The sequence below is a fragment of the Balaenoptera ricei genome, chromosome 2 (assembly GCF_028023285.1).
Source record: "Balaenoptera ricei isolate mBalRic1 chromosome 2, mBalRic1.hap2, whole genome shotgun sequence".
In the NCBI taxonomy this organism is placed as follows: Eukaryota; Metazoa; Chordata; class Mammalia; order Artiodactyla; family Balaenopteridae; genus Balaenoptera; species Balaenoptera ricei.
Window position 1 is genome coordinate 119,942,890 of NC_082640.1, and position 19,710 is coordinate 119,962,599.

At 37.3% G+C, this 19,710-nt stretch overlaps 1 protein-coding gene and 1 pseudogene across 3 annotated transcripts in view; one reads left to right on the forward strand and one right to left on the reverse strand.

The window, feature by feature from the left end:
- Positions 1–19,710, reverse strand: part of PRKD1 (protein kinase D1) — a 455,022-nt gene that overhangs the window by 420,737 nt on the left and 14,575 nt on the right. Inside the window, exon 1 of one of the 3 annotated variants that reach the window (XM_059914028.1) lies at positions 12,031–12,131. The exons of the other annotated variants lie outside the window; for them this stretch is intronic. The gene's annotated coding sequence lies outside the window, so the exon portion shown is untranslated. Of the gene's footprint in view, positions 1–12,030; positions 12,132–19,710 lie in introns of those variants that run through there. 3 annotated transcript variants of the gene reach the window in all.
- LOC132360136 (small ribosomal subunit protein eS6-like) lies at positions 12,095–12,770 on the forward strand (annotated as a pseudogene).

The window sequence follows — 19,710 nt, forward strand, 5'->3', positions numbered from 1 at the left end:
CCAACCTCCATCCACACCCCAAGTATTCATTATTTTGTACTACCATCTATTTATACAATATTTCTTATGTTTATTGTTTATTATCTCCTTCCTTTAGAATATAAGGTTCGTGAGGACAGAAAATTTTGTCTGTTTGGTCACTGATGCATTTCAAGCACCAAGAACACTGAATACTTGTTGAGTGAATGAATGCTTTAACTTTTAAGGCTAGACCAATAGCTTCTGAAGGCAAAAAGAATTTTTCTTTTTCCTTTAGTGATCTCACCAATTAAGGTATAATTATGACTAGTGTAACACCAAAAACTGCCTTCAAAAAATATACCTCATCACTGACACTAGTGGAGAAGAGCTTCACAGTAATGCTAAGCGGCATAACAATTTATTGGTCTTGGATAGGTTACTTTAAAGTGGTTGTAAGCTGCAATGGTTAACGGTCCTTCACCTTATTGTGCAATGCAGCATGGCAGGGGTGACACTATCTCTTCCTTGGTATACAGCTGGACTCCACTTCTCAGCCCTGGGAGTCTTAGGGAGGTTATGAGTGTAGTTCTGGACAGTAGAATAGGGTAGAAATTCAACAGAATAGGATTGCACTCCAGGCTGAGTCCTTACGTTTCCCTTGTGACTTTCTTCTCCCTTGTCCCCTGGTCGGAAGGAGAGCATGCAGTGGAGGATTCAGATGCCCTAGAACATGATGGAGTCACCGGATGAAAGGAGGCTGAGTCTCTGAATCACAAGGTGGAAGACCATTCACCAAACTCTTTACTGGACAACGACGTGAATGACGGCTAAAATCTTTATAGTTTTATCGCACTGATAATTGGGGTTGATTTTTATATCTATTCCACCATGACCAACAGAGCCAGTACCTAATATTGTCTCAGAAAGGTAGGATGAAACTTGATTATGCAAAGCTATGAAAATGGTATGTGTTAGCATCAAGGAAACTTGAAATCTCTGGCAAAAATCTTTGCTTTTAACTAAAATGCCCCAATATATTAGCATTTTTTCTTGGAATAAATAGGTTGGTGCTTTTCGGACCTGAGATGTGAATCTCTGGCCTAAGTTAGGGTTCCTCTTTGAATTCAATGGCAGTGTCAACAGGAAAGCAAGTCGGCTGTTTGTGCTTGGCACCACCCGGCTGCAGTTACATCGCTCAGCACTAAACACGCTGGCTGTGTCAGAGTGGGGTACTGTCATTCTGATGAAGTGGGGAGTGTGTTGGCCTGGTAGGAAGCCTTTTAAATTGAATGACAAGGTTTTTCTTATTTGTTACATCCCCAGGCCATTGTCAAATCATATAATGCCAGCCCAGGAAAGTAATTACAGAACTGTTGTGAGGCTGTTAGCAGCTGCTTTTCATTTTTCCCCATTGTGACTGGGATGTGGTGGAGAAAAATTGGGATGACTAAGAACCACAACATAAACGCCACCCAATCTGCTGGCCAGTCACATGTGGCACTTACTTTCAGCCAAGGGAAAAGAGCAGGTTCCTGAAATGTTACTAGATGTAGATGACAAATATAATGAAGAATCTACAGCCAACTATCAGAGGCCAGGTCATGAGGGCAGGTGGATTTCATTTATTAAATCATTACCAAAATCATCAGGCCACAAAGTCTAATTTCTAAAAACAAAATCCTGTGTTGACCCCACTGAGCTACCTTTTTCCTCTTAGCTGTTTCTCTTCTTTCTAGTGTTTTCTTTATTATTTGTGTAAGGACCACAATGAACCTTCAGCTAACAATATGTAATTCAAAGTTTCCAACAATAAATGCAGATTCTCATAAAAAAGCAACTGCAAAGATATATGAAGGGGAAATGGACAATATTAAATGCATTTTCATCTTACCACCTTATTTTAATTTGGTCCTTTCGAATAAGAACTTTATAAGCTGGCCAGTGCTTATTTTCAAGGTTAATTTATTTCCTAAACTCTACTGAGTGAAGAATGGTATTACTTTTGATAGGCTACAGATTTAAAGTAAAATACGTATTGTTTTAAAGTTATAACTGTTTAAAGTTAATGGAAACTTCTTAAGATTCTTAACCGAATGCTGTGTTTCTAATCAGGATGAACCTTAAGTGATTATTCATTATTCATTTTCTCTGAATGAAATTGTTTAACTAGCATGTAGCTATGCTTGCATTATTATGTTCACATATAACCCTTGTCTTGTTATGAAAGTCATTACTTTCCTCTCCTTGGTTACTGAAATAAAATAAATACATTTATATGTCTTCTAGAGGTTGCAGATGGAAGTTGCTTCCCTATACTCTAGACAAAATTCCTTCTACTAACAATGCGTTAACTACCTTTCATGAAATAATTTATTTCTAAATGATGAAAGTGGTCAAAGGCTTAGGATCCAACAATATCCCGAATGAAAATAATTAGATTTGTGGTAAAGATAAGAGTGAGGTTTGAAACCTGTCGGTACATACCACTAAATAGAAATAAATTATGGCTTGTCAAAAATGACAGATTTCAACAAGGTGCTTCCTTTTCACTTTGAGTAAGACCTTTCTCCACCCAGCAATTAACTTTATTCCCATTAATATTCAGTAGCATTGACAAGGTTGACAGAGTAAAGCTGGGTTTTATAAAATTAAAGACAGATTGATAGAGACTCATTACTTTGTCTAATAATTTCACCGTCGTATGTTAGATCTTAATAAATAAAGAACAAAGCTGTTGACTGTAGCATTGATTTGTTGTGCCAGGTAAAGGACTCAAATTTTCTGTGTATATTTTCTTTTGGTGATTCATAAATTTATTTTTGAAAATAAACAGTAATTTTGCCTAAAGGGTTGCAGAGGTGACACGATAATACATTTATAGCATACCAGAATATGCTTAGCACTGGCATAGTTTTCTTTAGGTATTTCTTCACAATCTATAAATAATAATTATGCTACACAGTTAAATTAAATAACTGCACTTAATTAAATTAAATGAGTAACTGCACTTAAACGACCCTTTGATTATAGATTGAGAAAGCTGAAGCGCAAGTATATGCTTGTGGTGTGGTAGAAAAAGAGCAAAGAATTAACTAACAGCCCACGGGAACATGAAAACCAAACATTTTCGTCTTCCTCCATTTATGATATAAAAAGTTAGAAATAAAGTAGAGCAGGTTTCACAAAGTTTCAAGATGTGTCAAAGATGATGTTGCTTAGAGACATAACATCTGTTCTGTTTTTGTATTTGTCATATTTCCTTAAAAAAATTGAAAATGAAACATTGTGCTTTTCCAAGCTTATGGACACAGTTTTTTTTTGTTGTTATTTTTCATACAGGACACTTTGGCTGACTTCAGCTTTGCTTTCTCTTCTAGAACTGTGAGAAAAAATTCTCACTGTTGGTGAGAAAAATGTGATATACGCCTAACAAAATCAACTTGCATTTTTTTTCTGGAAGTTTCTAAGTTTTTCTTTCCCTCTGCCATGACAGGTGACTTCTCACAGGTGAAAGTCTGTCATTTTCCCTCAAGAGTTCTTTTTCCTTTAACATTATATAGCTCAGTAAATTTTTTGCCAGGGGCAATATTAGTGAGTTCTGGATGTATTACTGATGTGGAATTTTGCCACTTGTATTTATTTTCTGTGCTATGACAACCTACTGTTCTGTGGTAGAAATGACACAATTTTAGTTCTCATCAAATTCATGGTTTCTGCAAAAGTCTCATTTTTCAAAAGTGAAAATTCATGTAGTGAAAAATGGAATCATTTCACACAGTTCTTACTTTGGCCCCAAGCACATGCACTGAATAGCTCTACTCTTCATTCCCCCATTTTTGTCAGTATCAAAGTCTGAAGATGGGCAAGTTATACCTGAACACCCTAAGTAGGGAGTTTGTAATTAGGTTACAACACTAATAACTTTGGATTTAATTTTCCTGCTTGTTGAGTTTCCTCTTTTGGATCCCCCCCTGATGTTCCACATCCCTTAGCTCCTATTTCCCATTAGCCCTTATCTCTTCTCTTCATAGCAGTCTACTTCTCTGATTTCAGCTTTCTTCAGCTCCCTTGCTCCCTCTCAAACTCCCCTTTAAATTATCAATGCTAATGTTTTCCTCCAGTTATAGCCTTATTTTCCTCTTAATTATTCTGTTTTCTAATCCATTCATGAACTTGCTCCTGCTTTTCATTAATGAAGACTTTGTAGAGATGACAGCAGAAGAAGAACAGCTGCATTCATTTGTCAGTCACATATTTATTGAGAATTTACTATGTGCAAGCCACTGTGGGAGAACACAAAGATGCTCTATACACCACCACTTCTCTCAATAGCAGCTGATGCTCAAATAGCACCAACTATGTGTCCGGCATTGATCTATGTGATTTACAAATATCAACTTACTTGGCCCTCCCAACATTCCCTATGTTTTAATATTCAGGTTTTATTATTATTCAGGTATGGTGAGGCCAACAGACCAGGAGATGACTGCCATTGAAAAGACAGTTTGTTACTCATAGTTCCCAAGAGAGGGGGACTCGTCACACTGTGCAGGGCCACACAAAGAAGCACCAGGATCAATCAGAATATAAAAAGAGTAGAAGGAAAATGTGGGGAAGAGCCTTTATTGTGGTTTCCATTGGGAGGAACAAGGCATGGTAAAAAGGCTTAAGATTGGCTATTTGGAATGATTTCAGGTAGCTCTGGGGTGTAGGGGCTGTCCCAAGTTGCCTGATGCCTGCCCTTCGGGTGACTGAGGCAGGGAAATATTGGCTTGCAGTGTAAGAGCCTGATAGAGGAGGTAGGAGAGGGTGCAGGCTTTGGATTGGGTAGTTTGCATGGAAGAGCCATACTCACAGACTAGTCATTTACTATCTCTCAGAACTGGCTAGCCCTGGGAGGGGCAGGTAAGTCTCCAGTGCCAGTTAGGTCCCACATATCAAATCATCAGAATAAAAATAAGTGCATAACACACCCTAGAGGCACGGTACTAGTATTATCAAAGCCACATAAGCTAGTAAGTTGTTGAATCCAGATTTGGACCCAGTAGGTCTGGCTCACATTCTTAATTCACATTCTTAATTCTATGCCATGTTGCTTTACTAAGGAACTTGGATTTTGTAAAGGAAATTAAAAATATGCAGTATATATGTGATGTCATCTAAGTGCTGTAAAAGTAAAAAGGGGCTTCAGAACTCAGTGGAGGGAGATGTTAATCAGGTTGGGGCTCAAGCAAAAGTTCAGAAGAAACAACAATTGAATGTGCATTTGAAGGATAGCAAAGATGCCCACAGACATGAAAAGGTCATTCCAGGCAAATGGAATTGCCTGAACAAAAGTGTGAAGATCTGAAATCTCTGAATGGATTTAGGGAGTTGCAAACCACCCACGTGGCATAAGCAAAGCCTGTGCATAGGAGATTGATGCAAATGATACTGGGAAAGTTATTTGAGATCAGAATCAAGAAAGTCATGAGTGAAATAATAAGGGATTTGGACTTAATTCAGGGAAAAAATGAGGAACAGTAAGAGGTGTAATATATACATTTATATATATATGTATTATATATTATATGCAGTATGCACATTATATATACATATATATATATACATACACATATATATACATACATTCAGTATATATATATAGGAGGTCTTTGAGTAGCAGAGTAACATGATCAGAAACCCATCATCACAAGAAATTCAGAAGATAAAAGAGTGGAGATACCAATGGTCACTAAACTAAAAATAAGTCATAACAGACCAGACTTATTTGTCTATAAGAAAAAGAGGGAAATAATCTTAATTGAAATAAGGATAACATGCCAAGACAAATTACAGACTTTGGAAACAGAGAAAATGATGAAGTATGATATTAGCACGAACGAGATAAGCCTTATTTATAAGTGCAATGTCAAAATAATTCCCAATGTTATGATGAGATAGTGACAAAGTATCTCTGAAAACATATCTCCTGCCTTGAATTCCTCCACATGTTGAGGCTCGTTATCAGTCTCTGGCACTTAGAAAGACCCAGGAGATCATATCCTTTGATAAGCTATGGGGGATGGAGGGTGCACTGCAAAAAGAAGTAGTAATACAAGAAACCAGTGAAAAACTATGACAGAGAATCTATGTACACTGGCAAAAACAATCCTCAAAATAAATAATTCCAATATGTAACTTTTATAATCTAGATTTATCATTGTTATTCACAAACTTTTTTAAATGTATGTGATGGCAATAATATGAAATATAAAAACAATCTTTATTAATAAAATTCAACAAGATCCCTGTATCTTGTGTATCTTCACTAATTGAACAATTTTTCATTCTAAGTCTGTTAAAAAGAGTCTCAGGTTTCCTTTGTTATATATTTGCATGTGGCAGCTATGTGTGCCAACTGACACTGGTAAGTTATATAGGTGACTCAATTATAATGAGTGGCACTGTTTTCTTGATGTGATTTTCTGAAATGGTGAATATCACTCAGAAAACATAGTGCAATATTCCCTTGATATAAACAGTATTGCATCCCTGGAAATTTGAGTTTATAACTGTAAGGAAGAAACTTTGTTGTAATATGTAAAATTATTTTCTAGTCTCTCAAATAATTGTAAACCATTTTCCCCCTACACAAGTATTAATTTCAAATTTCAAAAATTTGAAAGTCATGTACCATTAACTCTCTACTGTGTAAAACTGACACATGCATAGTGGGACATCTACCATCTCTGTCCACCCACACCCTCTAAATAACATCATCCTCTATTTGCTATGAAAAATAAAAATAATCACATCACTTAAAAATTCTCCCTGTAAAGAACTACTGATTTAAGTAATGGAGCTCAATGTAAGGGAGATCCCTGCCATAAGACATACTCAAGCGTATGCTAGAACCTCTTTTCAGGGAAATAGTAGGCAGAATTCAAGCACTGGGTGAATGGTTGGACTTGATCAAGGTTGGAAAATCAAATGCTTACAGACACAAAGCAGGTATGAGAAATGTGTAAACTGGGCCAAGAGAAAGACAATAGAGAACCATGTGGTCTGTGTGACCAGTTGTCCCAGCACCATTTGTTGAACGAATATTCTTTCCTCATTGAATTGTCTTCGTACCCTGTCAAAAATCAATTGTTTATAAACATGAGAGTTTATTTCTGGACTATCAGTTCTGTTCCATTGATCTATATGTCTATCCTTGTGGCAGTACCACACAGTCTTGATTACTATAGCTTTGTAATACTTTTGAAATCAGTAAATGTGAATCTTTCAACTTTATTCTCCTTTACCAAGATTTTTTTTTTTTTGCTTATTCTAGATCCCTTGAATTTCCATATGAATTTTAGGGTCAGCTTGTCAATTTCTGCAAAGATGCCAGCTAGATTTTGGTAGGGATTACACTGAGTTTGTAGATCAATTTCAGGGATACTGCTATTTTAACAATATTGTCTTCTGATCCATGAATATGGGATGTCTTTCCAATTATTCAAGTATTCTTAAATTTCTTTCAACAATGTTTTATAGTTTTCAGAGTGCAACTTTTGTACTTCTTTTGTTAAGTTTATTCCTATTTTATTCTTTTCAATCTGGATGTCTTTTATGTCATTTTCTTACCTAATTGCCCTGGTGAAGTCGGTTTAGTTTTTAAAACTTATCTATTTTGTTTCCCATTTCTTTTACTCATTATTTATTAACTTGGTTCAATCAAACCAATCCTCTCACTCTCTCTTTCAGTACTTTGCATCTTCTGTTATCTTTTGAATCTTTCATAATTTAATCCTTCAAAGAAAACACCCCTGATTAACATGACCCTAATACTGCAGAGGTTTTTTTTTTTTTTTATCCACACTATTCTGACACTCTCATGGTCATAGTCTGGATTGCCATTTATTCTGTTACTGTTTATGACCTGGGACACTTTATTTCTCAAATTAAATTGTAAGCTCTGTTGAGTAGAGTCAATATTTTCAACTTTAAAGTCTTCAAAAAATCCTAAGAGTCCTATGCATAAATAAATGGCTCAAAAATGTTTTTCATTTGCTTTCCTTCTTTCACAGAGAAGTAATTCAGTGAAATAAAAGAGTACTACATTGTCTTGAATCCTGAGTTTGCTGCCTAAATTCTGTATGCTGAGTGATTAATTTACATCTGAGTCTCAGTTTTTCCATCTGTAAAATGAGAGTAAAAATGTCTAACTTGCTAATAATGATTAGAAACAGGCAAGTAAAACATACAGCCCATGGCAGGAATTTGGTACCTGGCATGTGCTTTCAACATTGATAAAAGCAATGTGGCAATTAAAAAACTAGGCTTATTCCATTGTATATATGTGCCACATCTTCTCAGCCATAAAAAGAAACGAAATTGAGTGATTTGTAGTGAGGTGGATGGACCTAGAGTCTGTCATACAGAGTGAAGTAAGTCAGAAAGAGAAAAACAAATACCGTATGCTAACACATATATATGGAATCTAAAAAAAAAAAAAAAAGGTCATGAAGAACCTAGGGGCAAGACGGGAATAAAGACGCAGACCTACTAGAGAATGGACTTGAGGACACGGGGAGGGGGAAGGGTAAACTGGGACGAAGGGAGAGAGTGGCATGGACATATACACACTACCAAATGTAAAATAGCTAGTGGGAAGCAGCCGCATAGCACAGGGAGATCAGCTCCGTGCTTTGTGACCACCTAGAGGGTGGGAGGGAGACGCAAGAGGGAGGAGATATGGGGGATGTATGTATATGTATAGCTGATTCACTTTGTTATAAAGCAGAAACTAACACACCCTTGTAAAGCAGTTATACTCTAATAAAGATGTTTAAAAAAAACACAAAAAAACTAGGCTTAGAGTTTTTGTTTTAGAAATAAAGGAAAAGGGAGAATGGAAGCCATTTAAATGGCTACAAAAGGTATTTCAGATTCTAACTATTTTTATTACAATGTCATATCTAACTCTTCCTTATCAGTGCTTTTTTTTCCTTGGAACTCTCACCATTTTTTTCAGGGGGAATATACAGCAACAAACAGAAAGTGTGACACACAGATGTGCACAGACAAACACACACACACACATACACACCAAATATTATTTATTTTATAAAAATTTCTGTCATCTTACACTGAAAAGCAGAGGAATAATGTCAAGATGCAATTTACTGAAAGTCAATATTTAATGTCAAATAGAGGAAAGATGAAAGGGCTCTACTCTAAGTCATTGCTTCAGTTTGAAATTAAGTGGGAAACCTTGGAAGCTACTTTTACTGTTACTGGGTTCACATTTTGTAGCAGTTAACCAGAGAAAAGTAATGCAAAATGTTATATGCTGATTTTTTCAGTCTCCACAAACTACTGAAATAATTCTCTTTGTAAAAGTAAAAATCTAACAATCAGTAAAGTTTAACCAGAGAAATGATACGAATAGGTAAAAAGCAAAATTTCAACTTCTTGAAATTTATTAAAGTGGAGATTCATTTTCTACATCATCTTTAATGAGGAAATATTTAATTTAAATAAATATATTCTAAATAGAGCAAGTCAACAGATGTATCAGAGTAAATTAAAAAGTTGCACATTCTTGGGCTTCCCCCTTGGCAATTTTATTTTTGGATTTGCCCTCTGTGGGTGACTGAATAATTTTCAGTCTTTATAGAGATTTAGAAAAAAAAGTCTGAAAGGTTATTTCATATGTACTGAGAAAATTATGTGTATCATCAAAGTCTAGCCAGGAGACAGAAACCACCTGAGTAGTTAAAGAGACTTTAATGCAGAAAATTGATTCCGTGGGTGATGAAAGAGCTGAGATACCAAACAAGGGACACTGGGGCAATCCAAAGATTAACAACAGCAGGAAGCCACCCTCGCCCACAACTGACGGGATAAAAGGCAAAGGCAGTGTTCCCAGCACTAGTGGAAGCTGGAACCATAGTTTGGCCCACCTGCCAAGAGTTGGATTCATAAAGCTGCTGGCAGGGAAGGAGGAAGACAGATACCCTGGCTTATTCCTCCCTATTGCCCCCTCCACAGTCCAGTCTGAAAAGCATGGGAACCAGAGCTGCCTCTTGATACAGAGCGGAGCACGGGGAGGGCAGGGAAGGGGTGTGAGAGCAAGCAGATCCAGGACACACACATCGTATAACGACCTACTACGGTGGGGCTGGTGGAAGGCAGTGAGGACTGGTAGTGAAGAAAGGAACCTGGGATGAGTTGCAGCCATTTATATTTTGGTAGAGGATATAAAATGGACCCTGAAGCTTTTATTCTTTTACAGGAAAATAATCAATGTGTTTGGGACCTGTTCTGTCTCTTGATTTTTGCATTACACACTAGGCTTATCAAGGCCGCTATAGTCTCATTTCTAGGTAGACACCTAGGAGCAGGGGCCATAACATGACCCTGCCTCACAAGAAACTTCTGGTATTCCAGTATGATATCACAATGTTCTAGTGTTCTGCATACACACACACACACACGCACATTTTAACTGACAGAAACATGATAGAACATAAAATGTGATGGCTTCAGGAATCAGCTTTGTAAACTGTGTGACATAAGTTGTGATCCCAATGTTCTGTGAGAGTGTAAGATTCAAATCTATTCATCAAGACGCTCTTTTTAAAATAAATTTATTTATTTATTTATGGCTGCGTTGGGTCTTTGTTGCTGCTCACGGGCTTTCTCTAGTTGCAGCGAGCGGGGGCTACTCTTCGTTGAGGTGCGTGGGCTTCTCATTGTTGTGGCTTCTCTTTGTTGTGGAGCACGGGCTCTAGGCGCGGGCTCAGTAGTTGTGGCTCATGGGCTCTAGACTGTAGGCTCAGTAGTTGTGGTGCATGAGCTTAGTTGCTCCGTGGCATGTGGGATCTTCCCAGACCAGGGCTCGAACCCATGTCCCCTGCATTGGCAGGCAGATTCTTAACCACTGAGCCATCAGGGAAATCCCAAGACACTTTTAATATAATGAAAACTTTTATGGGTCAGGGGAAGATTTATCACAATGAGGTCAGAGTTTGCTTCCCAAGCTATTTGGTCAAGAGGCCACACACCCCAGCTACTGATGGATTTGCTGAAGCCAACAGAAACAGGTTGGATGGGAGAGGAGAGAGTGTGACTGCATTAGACCATGGGTGGGAGCAGAGAAGGACCCATCAGGACCTCCAGCTGGTTCCTATTCACTGAAGTTAGGGACTGACTCCTGTCTGGTGTGCAAAACCATTAAGGGGATATTATTACCCTTCATCTGATCTTAACAAGAGAATTTTTTGTGATTAAAATAAAAAGACAAACTGATTAAGCTGCATCTGGGTTAACTTTCCTAAATAACAAATTGGCAGACAGCCTGGAAACAATGTAAATTCTGCTTCATTAAAATTACAATCACAGCTGATTTTTCTTCTACCTAGCTGGCTACTGAGAAATAAAATTTTGATGGTTGTATGCCTCATGTAGAAAGGCAACATACAGTAAATTTTCACAGAAATTCCCATAGATGGGACTGGAGGCAACCACATAGGAAAATGGGAAACCAGGAGAAAAAGCTACAGCGAGTGCTGGCCCTTTCCAGAGCGCCTTCATACTCACAACACTGTTCTACTAAACGGTCAAGAAAGGAGGCTTGCCAAGAACCCCTTTTTTTGGAAAGGTAAATAAAGGAGTTTATTTGCATATTAAGTAATCATAGAAACATTTTACAGTATAGCTTTCATTCACTAAAACCTGGCACATGATAGTTTATTTGCATAAGCATTTTTCTTCCCCAACTGAACTTAGAACCCAGGGAACATGTTGCAAGAATAATAACAATAAAATATTTTCTCTACCAACTTTGAAAAAAGTCAAAGGAGTAACATCATGGTGTGTTTGTTTGGCATCAAATGTGTTTTGACTTATTGTCTTTAGAAAGGGCCTAAAGGTTAAAAAAAAAAAAAAAAAAAGGGAAAAAAAGTCAAAATTGACTTTGTTTCAAGTCATTATGTACAGCAGTAGTTTGGGACCATGCAAGACAGAAAAGTTTGGAAGGAGAGGTCATAAGAGAAAGGTAAGATGACTTCATTTTGAAAGATGTCCAACACATACTTAGAAATATAAGATTGGCTCCCTCTTTCACAAGGCATCTCAGAGGAAAAGCAGCTGCTTCAGGATGAAGATAGGTATCTTCTTCCCAGTCACTGGCTGCCAGAAACTCACTGCAATAGACAATGAACAAAAACTTCATACATTTGTTAAGAAGCCTATGGACACAGAAGTTGCTGATGGTGCTGTGAGTGAAAAGTGGAAGGGTTATGTGGCTTGAATCAGTGGTGGGAATGACAAACAAGGTTTCCGTATGATCCAGTGTGCCTTGATCCATGGTCATGTTCATCTGCTACTGAGTAGGGGGTTTTCCTGTGATAGACCAAGGAGAACAGGAGAAAGAAATGGTAATTTGAGTGTTCTTAACTTGGTTATTTTTTAAAAGGGAGAGTAGGAAATTCCTGGAAGGATACTGCTGTGCCTCATTGCTTAGGTCCCAAAAAGCTAAAAGCATCTGTAAAGTTTTCAATCTCTCTAAAAAGAGGATGTCCATCAAGATGCTGTTAGAAAATCATTGCACAAAGAAATTAAGAAACCCAGAACCAGAGTGCCCAAATTCTATGTCCTGTTACTCTATGAATTCTACACACTGCTCTGAAGAAACAGCTTACTAAGAAAAATAAGGAAGAGGTTGAAGAATACGCTAAACTTTTGGCCAAGAGAATGGAAGACCAAGGAGAAATGCCAAGAACATTTCCAAGAGACAGAGGCTACTCTCTCTAAGAGCTTCTATGCTAGTCTGAGTCAAGTCAAAAATAAGATTTTCTAAGAGTAACAAATAAATAAGATCAGATTAAAAAAAGAAAGAAAGAAAATATGGTATCAAAGCTTGGATAAAAGTCAGGAGTGAAAATGTAAATTCTTTGCAAACACAGAAAACATAAGTAAAGTTAGAAGAGAAACAATGGGCAAAAAGGTTTGAACCACATATAAGAAACAAAAGATTGGTTTTCAGTAAACTTCTACCAATTAATAAGAAAAAGGCAAAGACTGAACAAGAATTTCACAGAGGAGGGAACAAAAATGATCAATAAACATAAGGAAAGACACTCAGTCCATTAATAGCCAAGGGAATGGATATTAAAAGTACAATATATGTCATTTTATACCCTTCAGGTCAGCAACAAAATTTTTTTTAATTTGATGATGTCAAAGTATCGTGTAAACAGGTTCAAGTGGCCACACGCTTCACATGCCAGGCTCGCTTGAGCAGCATTTCCTGGGAAACATTCAAGGGACAGGAGCAGGTACCCTGGAGCACCTCACAGCAATCTAGTAGAGCCCAACTCTGGGGTCTAGGAAAGCAACTCAGATCCTTGGGCTATGATGCTTTTATGCAGCGGGATTGAGAAAGGCCAACCCCTTCTCTGGGGGGATTAAAAGCCAAGTTTCAATAGCAACATCATATGCAGAACCTTTGCTACAGTTCTAAGCTGCCAGTTTGGTGTTCACAGTTGGCAGGAATGCCCTTTCTTGGGAGTCAGATAGGTGCACGTAGTGGCAAGTCAGCAAAGAATCTGCCCCCGTGCTTTCAGAGTTGAAGCAGTGGCCCCTCGACTGGCATGATGGAGTGAGGAACTGGGGTCCAAGCCCTGAGACTGCCAAGTATTGGTGGCCTTAAACATAGGTCATAGCCAGTTTCCACGGAGCTTTGCAGGAGCCCAGCTCTCTTTGGGAAGCCAATCTACAGGAGATCAGTTTTAGACAAGTTAACCCTTCCTTACCTCTCACAAGGATTAGCAAGTGTTTGGGGAAAATGGTGGTTTCATACAACACCAACAGAGGTTTTACATTTTACAGCTGTTTTGGTGGGGAGCGGGGTGGGCAAGTGACCTACTTCCTGTTCTCTGACAACGCCCCAAAGAGATTACAAGACCCCACAGAAGAATGGCTACAAGTTTCCAGTCTCTCCAAAGACCTCTATGCCTAAAACATAATCAAAAAAGCTGTAGAGTTACCCAGACCTGAATGGAACACGTGGCTTGGACAATGGACATTTCAGTACTAACTAGTGGAAACAGATAACCAATATCCATAGATCTCAAGAACCCCTTGAAACTTGTTTATAATATTGGATCCCTGGTGCAACCTTGAAGAGGAAGAGCTTAAAGAATGATGAATGAGCTGCTCAGCAGCCCAATGGGAAGGGAAGAGTTGGACATTGAGTCGATTTAAAGAAAATAAAGAATTGCTATGTTTCTTACAAAAACATTTTAATTTACAAAGTTCAAGTCCAGGAAAATTTTCTTTCACTTTATCTTTTAACATATTATATCGTATTCAAGGGAAATAAATATTGCTTTAAAAGTTCTGTGATTTGCTAATGTTTCATAGTGGTTGTGAGCATTCGAGGTAAAACCAACCAGGTTTCAAATTACTCCGTGATAAGTGCTTGAGGTATGATTTTTAATTTTTTAAGCTGTAGTTTCTACAAGTGTAAAATAGGGATTGTTATTAATCATTAAGATTAATGAGACAATGTTTATAAAGCACCTATTAGCACACTGATCTCAATCAGTGGTACTTTAAGGATAATATTCACATTATACGAAACTGAGAAAATAAAAAAGGGGAAAAGATCACCCATAAACTGATCACCCTAGCACAAGTACCATCATTTTGGACAGTTTCCTTCTGAGGTAGATTTTTAACTTTAGGGATTGTTTTGTTATAGTTGCCATGCCAGCTTCACAAGGGTAGAATCTCAGCACCTTTCATAGTTAATGATAAAAATATTACTGAATTTTTGGAAATTCCCTGGTGGTCCAGTGGTTGGGACTCCGCACTTTTGCTGCCGAGGGCCCAGGTTCAGTCCCTGGTTGGGGAACGAGGATTCCCACAAGCCGTGCAGCACAGCAAAAAAACCCAAAAACCTGAATTTTTGAATTAATCGATAAGTTGGAGTTAGTTTGTATTTTTTCATATTTGGTCTGGTAATAAAATGCAAGAAGCTCTCAAATAGGCAAAAATGTTCTTTTAAAAACATATTTGATATAGCTTTTCCAAAAAAAATGAAGACTTTCATTTTTAAGTTGCCTATATCATTTCAAAATATTTCAAAAGCATGATTAGGCAGCCTCAAATGTGTGAAGAATATTCAACTCATTTTTAAGCACTCCACTTTTAAGCTTTTCATTATTGTTCCTAATACATGTAAATAAAGATACTTTTTTTTAAAGTGGTATTGTATACAAAGAATCCAATTGCTTTATATATTTGAAAGGGCAGTTCCTCTTTTTTTTTTTTTTTGTCTCTTTAAAAATAAAATGGCAATATGCATGTGGAATTGCTGGCTTACTTAAGATTCTTGAAACGTGCTTTTTTCCCCCAAGGATTTCCTCATATCCTTTCCGAGCCCAGTGAAGTTACTGCTTCAGCAAAAGGCACATCATTGCTTGCCATTATGCTCATTTTGTACTTTCCTAGATAGTGTTCATTTCCTTCCTATCATTAGTTAAGAGGTGACTCAAGAGCAGCTTAGGTAGCCTATCCTCCAGTTCAGTACTCACGTAGAGTATCTGTGATGCAGACAAGAGGAAGTTAACTTCTAAACCCATAAACTGAATCCGGGGGAGTCAGGGCAATCTCTAGAAGACATTCTGGGCCTCAGTCGGGAATATAGGCTTGCTGGTGACCCATCTCTTGACACTCTTTCCCGTGTGCTTCCACACGTACCCTGACTAAATCTTTCAGCAGACTAGCCAGGCCTCCTGCTTCTTCCTCTGGTTTCATGATAACTTAGCACCCCAGTGAGATTCATTTTCCCCCATGTTGGTTAAGTCTCAATAATATCACAGACAAAACCCACATGTGCAATCATCCTTGATCCATACATTATTCCTCTTCATTCTTCATTTGTTAGTATATTTGACTATTTTACTAATAATTGGCAGTTTTAACAACAGATTCTTGGGGGAAAATACAAATTAAATTTTGGTTTTAGATTTCATCATTGAATCCTGATTGAATAAAAATTCAAAGTTTCACGTACTTAGAGAAAGCACTATTAGAATTTCATTTTGCAGAATATATCCAAGTAATAGCTGAAATAAGTCCTTATAAACTGGCTCATTTCAGAAATACTGGAAAAACAAAAAGTAGATACAGAGAAAAAAAATTAAATCAGTAAATAGAAGCTGTTTTCAAGTGATACATATAACAAACATAACTACTCTTATAACTTGAAAATTAATAATAGTAACTAAAAATAAACAACTCATCTGTAGAACATTTCTTTAAGATAAGGCATTTAACAAACTTCTACTTCTTTCTACCCACCCACCTCCTGCCCTTCATCATTTTGTTAATACAGTGTAAATGTTTAGTTTCACCTACTTGAGACTAAAACATTATTTTGAACATTTGGTGCTTTCTCTTAAGAATCATTTTGACATTTGTGTTGCGCATTATAATTATAATTACAATAATTTTTGGACCTCTGTTTAACTGAAATGTTTAACTGAAAACAATGCTAGTTTCAGTTAAACACTAGTGTTGTTGCCCTATGACTACTTCACTCTTCAATTCTTAACTCTGATTCCTTTCTCAGTTTTCATGTACAGGCATACCTTGTTTTATTGTGCTTCACAGATACTGCGTTTTCATAAGTTGAAGGTTTATAGCAACCCAATGTAGAGTAAGTTTCTAGGTGCTATTTTTCCAACAGCATTTGCTCACTTTGTGTCCCTGAGCCACATTTTGGTAATTCTTGCAATATTTCACTTTTTCATTATTACTATATTTGTTATGGTGATCAGTGATCTTTGATACTACCATTGTAATTGTTTTGGGGCACCACAAACTGTGCCCATGTAAGACAGTGAACTTAACTGATAAATGTTGTTTGTGTTTGGATAGCTTACCCATCAGCCACTTTCCAGTCCCTTTCCCTCTCCTCATGCCTCTCTATTCCCTGAGGCACAACAATATTGAAATTAGGCCAGTTAATAACCCTACAATGGCCTCTAAGTGTTCAAGTGAAAGGAAGAGTTGCATGTCTCTCACTTTAAATCAAAAACTGGAAATAATTAAGCTTAGTGAGGGAAGGATGTGGAATGTCAAGATAGGCCAAAAGCTAGGTCTCTTATGCTAAACAGTTAGCCAAGTTGTGAACGCAAAGGAAAAGTTCTTGAAAGAAATTAAAAGTGCTGCTCCAGTGAACACACAAATGATAGGAAAGCAAGACGGCCTGATTGCTGATATGGAGAAAGTTGTAGTGGTCTGGACAGAAGATCATATCAGCCACACATCCCCTTAAGTCAAAGCCTAATCCATAGCAAGGCCCTAACTCTCTTCAATTCTAGGAAGGCTGAAAGAGGTAAGGAAGCTGCAGAAGAAAAGCCTGAAGCTACCAGAAAGTGGTTTACAAGGTTTAAAGAAAGAAGCCAGAAGCCATCTTCATGACATAAAAAGGCAAGGTAAAGCAGCAAGTGCTGATGTGGAAGCTGTAGCAAGTTATTCAGAAGATCTAGCTAAGATAATGGATGAAGGTGGCTACACTAAACAGTAGATTTTCAATGTGGATAAAACAGCCTTATACTGGCAGCTGATGCCATCTAGGACTTTCATAGTTAGAGAGGAGAAGCCAATGTCTGGCTTCAAAGCTTCAAAGGACAGGCTGGCCCTCTTGCTAGGGGCTAATGCAGCTGGGGACTTTAAGTTGAAGCCAACGTTCATTTACCATTCTGAAAATCTTAGGGCCCTTAAGAATTCTGCCAAATATACTGTGCTTATGCCCTCTAAATGGAACAATAAAGTCTGGATGATAGCACATCTGTTTACAACATGGTTTACTGAATATTTTAAGCCCACTGGGAGACCTACTGCTGAGAGAAAAGATTCCTTTCAAAATGCTACTGCTCATTGACAATGCACCTAGTCACCGAAGAGCTCTGACGGAGATGTACCACAAGATTCATGGTGTCTTGATGCCTGCCAACATAATATCTATTCTGCAGCCCATTCAACAAGGAGTAATTTCAACTTCAAGTCTTATTATTTAAGAAATACATTTTGTAAGGCTATAGCTGCCAGAGTGATTCCTCTGATGAACCTGGGCAAAGTAAATTGAAAACCTTCTGGAAAGTTTTGCAACTTTAGATACCATTAAGGACATTCACAATTAATGGGAAGGGGTCAAAATATCAACATTAACAAGAATTTGGAAGAAGTTGATTCCATCCTGCATAGATGACTTTTGAGGAGTTCAAGATTTTAGTGGAGGAAGTCACTGAATTCGAAGTAGAGCCTGAAGATGTGAATTGCTGAAATCTCATGATAAAATTTTAAGGGATAAGGAGTTGCTTCTTATGGATGAGCAAAGAAAGTAGTTTCACGAGATGGAATGTACTCCTGGTGAAGATGCTGTGAAGATTGTTGAAGTGACAGCAAAAGCTTTAGAATATTACAAAGACTTATTTGATAAAGCAGTGGCAGTGTCTGAGAGGACTGACTCCAATTTTGAAAGTTCTACTGTGCCTAAAATGCTATCAAACAGCACAGCGTGCTACAGAGAAACAATTCATAAAAGGAAGTCAATTGATGAGGCAAACTTCACCACTGTCTTATTTGAAAAAATTGCCATGGCCACCCCAATCTTCAGCAACCACCACCCTGATCAACCATCAGCCATCGATATCAAGGCAAGACCCACCACCAGCAAAAAGACTACATCTTGCTGAAGGCTCAGGTTATGGTTAGCAGTTTTTAGCAATAAAGTAGTTTTGATTTAAGGTATGCACATTGTGTTTTTTAGACATACTGCTACTGCATACTTATTGGACTACAGTCTATAACTTTTATATGCACTTGGAAACCAAAAAATTCATGTGACTCTTTTGTGATATTCACTTTATTGTGGTGGTCTAGAACTGAACCCACAATATCTCTGAGGCACACCTTTTGACTTTATTTTTAGTAAGATTATTTGCATTAGTAGACTTTCATATATTTCTGGTATACTTCTTAATTTTGTGCACAGAAGTATGGTACACACAGTCAGTGGTTTTATAGCACACAGGTATTTTACTGTAATTAAAAGCCCTTGGAAGTTGCCAATGATATACAGGTTATGTGAATTACAGGAAAAAGTAAAGCTAAATACTCATACTCAATTAAAATACTCAATTAACTTGGCAGTTATTTAAAAGACTAATTTGTGTTGGACTTTCTAGGCTTTTGAGAGATAATAGCTGAATGAATAAGTGCATAACAAATGTGTGACAAATGAATTAGAAAACAGAAAGATTAGGAGAAGGAGAATCAGTTATGTGATGGTCCCTAAATGATTATGCAAAAAATGGAAATGTAGACCTTTAACCATTTCTAATAACTCTTTCTAAAATCTTTGATTCAAAACATAATTCAGTCTATCAAAAACTTAGGAGACAACAGAAATAGTCACAGATGTAGAAAACAAACTTATGGTTACCAAGGGAAAGGGGGGACAAGAGGGATAAATTGGGAGACTGGGATTAACATATATACATATATAAAATAGATAACTAATAAAAACCTACTATATAGCACAGGGAACTCTAACCAATACTCTGTAATGACCTATATGGGCATAGAATCTAAAAAAGAGTGGATGTATGTATATGTATAACTGATTCACTTTGCTGTACAGCAGAAACTAACACAATATTGTAAATCAACTGTACTCCAATAAAAATTAATTAAAAA